The sequence below is a fragment of the Selaginella moellendorffii genome, unplaced genomic scaffold, assembly GCF_000143415.4.
Source record: "Selaginella moellendorffii unplaced genomic scaffold, v1.0 SELMOscaffold_25, whole genome shotgun sequence".
In the NCBI taxonomy this organism is placed as follows: Eukaryota; Viridiplantae; Streptophyta; class Lycopodiopsida; order Selaginellales; family Selaginellaceae; genus Selaginella; species Selaginella moellendorffii.
Genome location: NW_003314286.1, coordinates 1763210 through 1771275, shown reverse-complemented (window position 1 = coordinate 1771275; position 8066 = coordinate 1763210).

Here is an 8066-nt window from a genome sequence, read left to right as displayed (position 1 = left end):
CCATTTATTATTCTTAGGATGATATTTGGCATCTACATGAGTTTCCTATGTGTTTCTAAGGGATGGCATTATAATGGTACAATGGTTTAAGTGCAACCACTTGTGCGAATTAGAATATTCTCCCAAATATCTTCAAGTGTGCATTTGGACATGTTGATAATTATGATAATACCCTTCTAACAATTGCATCATTTTAATTATACACTATCTAAGTCAATAATGTAATTTGGTGTTTGCTTCCAGAGCCTGTTACTTTGTGTAGAGCCAAATATGTTGGAGCAAATCAAATTAGGAATGTGGTTAGTGGTTCTTCAAGATTTCGTGAGACTTGTGCATGCACTTGCTACTGCCACCTTTGATGACACTTTTTAACTAGCACAACATTATGAGAGATCACATTGTCTCAAAGTGTGAGACACAAAATCCCCGTAACACGTTTGGACTAAAAGCTCCGACTTGAAAGGTCGAGAGCGGGAGTGGAACTCCCAACAAAGTGCTCGAGGAACAAGCACGAAGCGAGCAATAAGCGAGGCTCCAAAAAGGGACCCAAAAGGACCAACACATGACACGTGGAGGAGTCCGAGATGGAGTCCGAGGTGGAGTCCGAGACGGAGTCCGAGATGGAGTCCGATATGGAGTCTGAGATGGACCCGAAGTGGAGTCCGAGATGGAGTCCGAGATGGACCCGAGATGGAATCTGAGATGGAGTTTGAGAAGGACCTGAGATGGAGTCCGAGGTCAAGACCGAGACCGGGACCGAGACTGGGACCGAGACCGAGACCGAGACCGAGACCGGGACCGAGATGAGACCGAGGCGGAGGCCGAGACTGAGCCTAAGTCCAAGTCCGAGTCCGAGTCCGAGTCCAAGTCTGAGAGGGTGAAAGCCCAAAGCGTTTGTCTCCCAGACCCTGGGGGGGTTTGGTGAGCTCTAAAAGTATAGTAAGGGGGAGGACTGCAGTGGAGCCAGTTTGGCCAGGAAAGGCCAGTTTGGCCCAGGAAGGCCAGACCCAGTGTTGGGTGATGAACTGACCACTGGGAATCCAAGACTAGAGTGAACTTGGACCGACAAGCGGGGTAGCTTGGTGAAGTGTTCAAGAGCCGGCTTTAGTTCCCCCGGGAGATCGACTGGCCGATGCTCCCAGTCCAAGTGTGGGTGGCACTACCTACTTGGATACCAGGCGTGGCTCAATGGAACCTCGCTCTAAGCCCATGGCTAGAGCACCTAAAGGCGGAAGGTGGGGAGAGTACTCACGGGGCTCACGTAGGCCCACGGTGTTCCGAAATGTTGTCCATGAGTCCCAAATAGGGGAAAGGAGGAAGAGCAATCCTCTAGTGTAGTGATTAAGGATATAGTCACATGGTGAGGAAGTCCCAGAGGACCATGGGACTTAGTGGTCGGGCCTGTGGGCCTTGATCAAGTGGCAGTGTTGGCGAACATGGCCATGGACAGAAAAGGGACTTGGTAGGAACTGTCAAAGAGACTTTGGGGAAGGCTATCCCCAGGTCTATGGGCATCCTAAGGATGCTAAGGAGTGGATCTAGGATGACCACTCGTGGACGGATGGCCCAGTCTTGGAGAGACGGGATTGTGATGCAAGTGGTATTGGACCACTAGTGCAGCAAAGGTGAATGGGCATGGCCTTAGCGTAACGGGCTAATATGTCAGTGGTATCTTTGGGTGTCAGTCTTGGGACCGGACACATGGAGCACTTGGACTAGGTGCAAGTGTTGAGTGGCATGGATGCCATTCTTGGGGCTAGCAAGTCCCAAGTCCTGAATTGGACTTATGGAGGTTGTGAATGAGACTCCTCCAAGTGGTCGGAGGTATGGTTAAGTGACTAAAATAGAATGGAAAAAGTAGTCGCTTACAACTTGGTATCGGAACTGTTCCTTAGTCCAACTTTTATTGGTGCTCAAGTATATCACCATTGATATTGGCATCGGAAGGTCCTAGGAGTGGGCCTATCCTTGAGGAGTAGCACGTCGAGAGGACATGGCTCTCCACTCGAGTTCATGCATGAACTTGGGCACGATGTGGTGGATAGAAAAGGGGCCAGTAAGGGAACGACTTTGGGATCTTGGGAATAGTATATGGTTTTCCTCAGAGAGTTGAGGATGTGATCCAGATGAGCATTTGACTTAGCAAACTGGCTAATGTAGTTGTGGTAAACAACTATAGTTGGGATCACGGGAAAGATAAAGACTCCAAAGCAATAAAGGAGTCACAAGATTATCCTCATATAGTTGAGGTTGGTGCTCATGAATGTGAGACCAGAAATAATGACCGTGGGAGGTCAAATACGGAAGAGGACTCTAGTCCTTGAAATGGTAGCCAGGGCTACCTTTAATAAATGCTGGAACAACCCAAGGAGTTGGGGGGTGTACTTAGAGGTGAGTTGGTACTCTCATCACATGGACAAGTAGTCCTAAGGGGCAAAGGTTGCCCCAGAGAACAAAATCAAGTGTCAGAGTAACACTTGTGAAAATAGTCCTTGTGAGTGAGGACATGAATGCAAGAAGTGTATTCCAGTGAGGTAGTGCCCGACAAGTAAGACATTACAGGTCTGTGGATTAACCAAGTCCAAAACTGCTAGATGACTCAAGTAGAGTCAAGGGATGGTCCTAAAGGATTAATGGAAGCATTTTGTCTGAGGTGTGTTGTACCCCACAAAGGATGGGGGGGACCATAGGATCCAAGGATGAGAACAGAGGGTATCTCATCGATGGCAAAATGTGCCATACTAAAGTTGTGGGAAAGGTGTTCCCAAAAGAAAACAACTTTGATACAAAGTTGTGTGTGACCTCTATGGTGCAGTGCTAACGGATGGTTGGCATAAGAAAGAGCGGTATTGGTCTTGGCAAAGATTTAGACACAAAGAAGAAGTGTCATAGAGGTAGGCTCGTGGAGCCAATGGTGTGGAGACACCAAAGGTGCCAAGGTGTGATACCTTGAGGCTATGTTGGTGGGTTCATGAGAACCCCTTGCCAAGGGAATCCCAATGGAAATGGGAATGCAATAGCCTAAGCTGCAGAGCATGTAATTGAATTGTGGTGACCCAGATAATGGTGGAGGTGTGGAAGCACCAGCAATGAGTTGTAGGACTTGACAACTATGAGGCAACTAAGCGAGAGGTGCAAAATAATTGGTTAAGCGGGTAGAAGGTAGCTACCCAAACCTTCTTAATGGCATAGGGAAGTTGGATATACCTGTGAGACACAAAATCCCTAGGCCCCAAAGTGGAGTCGGAAAGGGTGCCATATGGTAGTGGCCGAAGTGAAAGCCCAAACAAGTGTAACACGTTTGGACTAAAAGCTCTGACTTGGAAGGTCGAGAGCGGGAGTGGAACTCCCAACAAAGTGCTCAAGGAGTGAGCACGAAGTGAGCAATAAGCAAGGCTCCAAAAAGGGACCCAAAAAGGACCAACACATGACACGTGGAAGTGTCTGAGATGGAGTTCGATATGGAGTCTAAGATGGACCCGAAGTGGAGTCCGAGATGGAGTCCGAGATGGACCCGAGATGGAGTCCGAGATGGAGTCCGAGATGGACCGAGACGGAGTCCAAGATGGAGTCCGATATGGAGTCCGAGATGGACCCGAAGTGGAGTCTGAGATGGAGTCCGAGATGGACCCGAGATGGAGTCCAAGATGGAGTCCGAGATGGAGTCAGAGGTGGACCGAGACGGAGTCCGAGATGGACCCGAGATGGAGTCCGAGATGGACCGAGACGGAGTCCGAGATGGAGTCCGAGATGGAGTCTGAGAAGGACCCGAGATGGAGTCCGAGGTCGAGATCGAGACCGGGACCGAGACCGGGACCGGGACCGAGACCGAGACTGAGGCCAAGGCTGAGACCGAGCTCGAGCCCGAGTCCGAGTCCGAGTCCGAGTTCGAGTTCGACTCTGAGAGGGTGAAAGCCCAAAGCGTTCGTCTCCCAGACCCTAGGGGGTTTGGTGAGCTCCAAAAGTATAGTAAGGGGGAGGACTGCAGTGGAGCCAGTTTGGCCAGGAAAGGCCAGTTTGGCCCAGGAAGGCCAGACCCAGTGTTGGGTGATGAACTGACCATTGGGAAGTCCAAGACTAGAGTGAACTCGGACCGACAAGCGGGGTAGCTTGGTGAAGTGTTCAAGAGCCGGCTTTAGTTCCCCCGGGAGATCGACTGGCCGATGCTCCCAGTCCAAGTGTGGGTGGCACTACCTACTTGGATACCAGGCGTGGCTCAACGGAACCTCGCTCTAAGCCCATGGCTAGAGCACCTAAAGGCGATAGGTGGGGAGAGTACCCAGGTGGCTCGCGTAGGGCCACGGTGTTCCGAAATGTTGTCCCAAAGGCCCAGACTGTGGAAAGGAAGAGGAGCAGCCCTCTGGGGTAGTGACCAAGGACACAGTCGTGTGGTGAGGAAGTCCCAGAGGACCGTGGGACTTAGTGGTCGGGCCTGTGGGCCTCGATCCAATGGTAGTGTTGGTGAACACGGCCAGGGGCAGAAAGGGACTTGGTGGGGACCAGAGAAGGGATATTGGGGAAGGCTATTCCCCATGTTTGCGGGCATCCTAAGGATGCTAAGGAGTGGATCTGGAATGATCACTCATGGACGGATGGTCCAGTCCTTGAGAGACAGGATTGTGATGCAGGTGGTGTTAGACCACCGGTATGACCAAGGTAAAGGGGCATGGCCTTAGCATAACGGGCTAGTATGTCGGTGGTACCTTGGGGTGTCGGTCATGGGACTGGACACGTGGAGCACTTGGACTAAGTGCAAGGGATGAGTGGCATGGATGCCATTCTCGGGGCTAGCAAGTCCCAAGTCCTGAATTGGACTTAAGGAGGTTGTGAGTGAGACTCCTTCAAGTGGTCGAAGGTGTGGTTAAGTGACTAAAGCAGAATGGAAAAATTAGTCGCTTACAATACCCTTATGGGGGATAAGTTGCTTATGTTGCGATATAGTAAGTCAATGTCATAAAAGGAAATACTCATTGTCAAGAAAGCCGTCATTGGGACACCCGAACACTCTAGAACACCAGGAGGTGGTGTTTGATGTCGCGAGGGCAATAGATGAGGCCCAAGGGACTAAGTCTCTAGCGAATGATGGATAGAAGGTGCTATCCAAATGTCCAAGGTGGTGGAGACAAAAGAAGACTGTCTACTCGAATTGGACAAAACCAAAAATGGAATTTTGGCATGGCTAGTGATGGGCATGTAAGGGCCCATAAGCAACAACGTAATCCCGGTGTGTGGGATTATAGGGTGAGCATACCTGGATTGAGGAACCACTCACTAGGCTATCGGGTAGGTTCGTCCCTAAGAATACTTGCTAAGGCATGATAGAAAGTGCAAAGCTATCCTCCTAGTCGGGAGGAGAATGACCGAAGGAAAGATGTGAAGCCAAAAGCAAGTAGTAAGGGGATAGAATTAAACCATAGGAATCGAAGGGCATAACCAAGGGTAGTTATGCCAGTTGGGAGTGGAGAATCAAGTGGGGGCTCGAGGGTGTTATTGCTAACAACCACAATGCCATGAAGAGTCTAAAATATGGAATAGTCCATATTAGACTATATGGCAACTAGAAAGCTTGCGAAAAGGGAAGCCTTAGCAAGCTAAAGGACAGAGTTCCTTCAAGATTCCCAAAGACGATTCTAGGTAGCTTAGTACCTAGAAAGGCCAAGCATAAATGGTTCAAGGAAAGCGTGAAATCAGAGTGGCACAGCAGAAGTGTGGTCTTGAAGCTTGCCATGAGGCAAGGCTATCAAGGTTAGGGAAATAGTTCCTGAGTGTTCAAAGAGAGGGCTTTGAACGAAAGTTGATGATCAAGGGCTTTCATGCTTGTGTAGGAACCATGTTCCAGTGGTCGGAAGACTTGCCAAGTGAGATTGGCAAGTCAGGGGAACAAATACCCTAGTTGAAAGTGATAACTTCAAAAGGGGTGGGCCATGGGGCCAAGCATGGAGGAGTCCATGCATGATCACAGACTTGTCAAATGAGAGGACTTGGCAGTATGGAAGAACTAGGTTCCTAAGCTGTGATCTATAGCGCGCTTTGAGTAAAAGTTGGTGCACCGGCGTGGAGAGTCACGCCAGGCATCTTGGGGGATGCTGTCCGTAGATGCATATATGGAGGTTGGGTTCGAGTCCCGACCCTTTAGTGCTTGGGTTCGAGTCCCAAATCACTAGGGCATGGTGATAGTTTGGAATATGAGGACACTCATATTTCGGTGGTCATGGACTCTCAATAAGGAGATTGGCTTGGGTACGCCGCCAAGCGGGGGATGCCCCGGAGTCGTGATGCACGGTTAGATTGCTTAATGTGAAAGCTCGGCATATCTAACTTGAACACTTTGGTGCAAAGGGCACCAAGGACGTGGTGGATGAGATGGGGACACCTAGTCTTAGTTGCTATGGATCCTTGGCCGGAAGGGCTAGCTTGGGTGCACTGCCAAGTGAGGGGGATGCCCTCGGGGTCATAGTCAACAACTTAGAAAGGTCTAGAAGACCTAGTTCCTATTGATAGACCTATTAAGGGGTCAAGATGAGATCACTAGGTGATCTTGTGGCTAAACAAGGACAAGGTATTTGTCTGGGTTAAGGAATATGGTTCCTAGTTCAAAGCGTTGATTTGAACTATTGATGTTAGTGTGGCTTGGTCAAGGTGACTAAGTGGAAAGGACACTTAAGGAAATGAACTACGACCATACAATGGTATTGTGAGTTCAAAGTAATCTCTAGGAAAGACCTATGGGAGGGTCACAAAGTTGGGCCGTGGAAGGGGCCCATAGTAGAAAATGCTAAAGAGATCTACTAGGGGTGAGCACCCTCTGGACTTGGCAAAGTGGAGCTTTGCCATGGAACCAAAAGAATACCTCAAGGAGGGAGGTAGTGATCCTGTGTTGCGTGATGCAACAATCAATGGATAGGAGCAAAAGATTAGTGGCCAAGTTTGGGCGATGAAATTTAATGGGAGGAATCCAAATGGCAAAGCTAGCCAAAGAACACAAATGTGTTTGATGCTAACGGATTGCAGGAAAGGAAGTGGACTTCCAAGGATAGATTCCCAAGTGCTTCAATTTGGCGAAGTAAAAGCTCCAAGTGAGGAGCGGCAAAGTAGCCAAAAGATAGGGCCGTGGACAGCCCTGGCACAAATGATGATAATTGGAACGTAGTGCCAAGGGTGGCACGAAATAGGAAAGAGGATGATGGTGCTCTCAAGTAGAGAACTTCCTAGGATAGGGAAGTGGACTTGCACAATATGTGCAATGTGTAAGGAACCGACTCCCCGAGATGTCGTAGGCTAAAGGATCCCCAAAAGCTTGACCGAAATGACAAAGAGTTCATCGGATGGGACCAAGTCGAGGATTGAGTCCAAGACCGACTCTAGGACCGAGTTCGAGATAGAGTCCGGAATCGAGTCCGAGACCGACTCTAGGACCGAGTTCGAGATAGAGTCCGGAATCGAGTCCGAGACCGACTCGGGGACCGAGTTCGAGTCCGAGTTCGAGACGGAGTCCAAGATCCGAAATCGGGTCCGAGACCGAGTCTGAGGTCGAGTCTGAGGTCAGGTTCGAGATCGGGTCCGAGATCGAGTCCGAGATCGAGTTCGAGACCGAATCCGAAGTCGGATCTGAAATCGGGTCCGAGATCGAGCCAGAGACTAAGTCCAAATACTAATACGGGTCAAGGGGTGAAAGCCCAAAGCGTGCGTCTCCTAGGGGGGGGGGGGGGGGGGGGGGGGTTTCCGGGGGTCCCCAAAATTTATAGGGGTTTTTGGGGCCCGGGAACCCCTTTTGAGGAAACCCCCCCCGGGGGTTTCCAAACTATTTTTGGGTTGAAATGGGGCCCAAGGGGCCTTGGGGGGGAGAAAACCGGGCTTTAAAGGGGCCCGGGGGGGCCCCCCCGGGAAGGGGCCAAAAAGCATTCCCCCCCCCCCAAAGGAAAACCAACGGGGGGGCCCCCGGGTTTGGGGGGGGGGGGCCCCCCTGGAGCCCCTTTGGGCCCATTGGCCCCCCCCCTCCCCAGGGGTGGGGGCTTTCCCTTCCGAATAAAAAGGGGGGGGGGGAAAGGCTCCCCTACCGGGCCTTT